This window comes from Amblyraja radiata, chromosome 28 (genome assembly GCF_010909765.2).
Source record: "Amblyraja radiata isolate CabotCenter1 chromosome 28, sAmbRad1.1.pri, whole genome shotgun sequence".
NCBI classification, from domain to species: domain Eukaryota; kingdom Metazoa; phylum Chordata; class Chondrichthyes; order Rajiformes; family Rajidae; genus Amblyraja; species Amblyraja radiata.
Genome location: NC_045983.1, coordinates 16,548,485 through 16,550,300, shown reverse-complemented (window position 1 = coordinate 16,550,300; position 1,816 = coordinate 16,548,485).

Below are 1,816 nucleotides of genomic sequence, written 5' to 3'. Positions count from 1 at the left end.
CCCTTCACTTTTTCCACATTTTGTCACGTTACAGCCTTATTCTAAAATGGATTAAAACATTTTTTTTATCATGAATCTACACACAATGCCTCACAATATAAAAGTGAAAACAGGTGTTTAGAAATTTTTGCAAATTAATTAAAAATAAATAACTGAAAATATCACATTTACATAAGTATTCAGACCCTTTGCTATGATTCTCAAAAATTGTCCGTAGACCTCTGAGACAGGATTGTGTCGAGACACAGATCTGGGGAAGGGTATAAAACAATTTCTGCAGCATTGCAGATCCCGAAGAGCACAGTGGCCTCTGTCATTCTTAAATGGAAGAACTTTGAAACCAACAGGACTCTTCAGAGAGCTGGCCGCTGGGCCAAACTGAGCAATCAGGGGAGAAGGGCCTTGGTCAGGGAGGTGACCAAGAACCTAATGGTCACTCTGACAGAGCTTCAGAGTTCCTCTGTGGAGATGGGAGAACCTTCCAGAAGGGCAACTATATCAGCAGCACTCCACCAATCAGCCCTTTATAGTACAATGGCCAGACGGAAGCCACTCCTCAGTAAAAGGCACATGACAGCCCGCTTGGAGTTTGCCAAAAGGTTCTCTGGTCTGATCAAACCAAGATTGAACTCTTTGGCCTGAATGCCAAGTGTCACGTCTGGAGGAAACCAGGCACAGCTCATCACTTTACCTAAGATGAAGCACGGTGGTGGCAGCATCATGCTGTAGGGATGTTTGTCAGCGGCAGGAACTGGGAGACTAGTCAGGATCGAGGGAAAGATGAACTGAGCAAAGTACAGAGAGATCCATGATGAAAACTTGCTCCAGAGCGTTCAGGACCTCAGACTGGGGTGGAGGTTCACCTACCAACAGGACAACGACCCTAAGCACACAGCCAAGACAATGCAGGAGTGGCTTCGTGCCAAGTCTGTGAGAGGGTCTGCAGAGAAGAATGGGAGAAATTACCCAAATACAGGTGTGCCACGCTTGTAGCGTCATACCCAATAAGACTTGAGGCTGTAATCGCTGCCAAAGGTGCCTCAACAAAGTACTGAGTGAAGGGTCTGAATATTTATGTAAACGTGATATTTCAGTTATTTATTTTTAATTATTTGCAAAAATTTCTAAACACCTTGTTTCGCTTTTTTATTATGGGGTATTGTGCATAGAAGAACGATTTTAAAAAATGAATGTAATTTATTTTAGAATAAGGCTGCAACATAACAAAATATGGAAAAAGTGAAGGGGTTTGAATACTTTCTGAATGCACTGTAAGGAATATATCACTCAAGGCTGAGATGAGAATAAACTTCTTCACTCAGAGGACAGTGAATCTTCAGATTTTTCTACCCAAGGCAGTGGCGGTTCAATAACTGGAGGTACATTCAGATTAGAGGTGGATAGATTTTGGGGAAATTTAAGGAATTGAGGGGTGCAAAAGAGTGGAGTTTTGTTAAAAGACGGGGATAGGCTCAAGATGTGTGGGCTGAACAGCCCATTCGTGCTTCTATTTTGTTTTAAGTTTCGCTGGTTTTGCCTGAGGTCACATTCCAAAACGAGAACCATAATAAAAACAGGCCCTTTCTTGTCCTGATGCCAAACAATCGGTTCACAAAGGGTTAACAAGCCGTCTCCTGCAGATCCATTTTTTTCACTCGTATGGAACTGGTCCCAAATACATCACCGGATGGGAAAGTGCTTGTTCTTACTCATGAAATACCTTTGTCAATATGCTCCACCCACCAGCTACCAGCAATGAATTCCAGACAGATGTATAGGGCAGTGAAGTTTCCAGCTCGAATCAGTGTGGGGAATC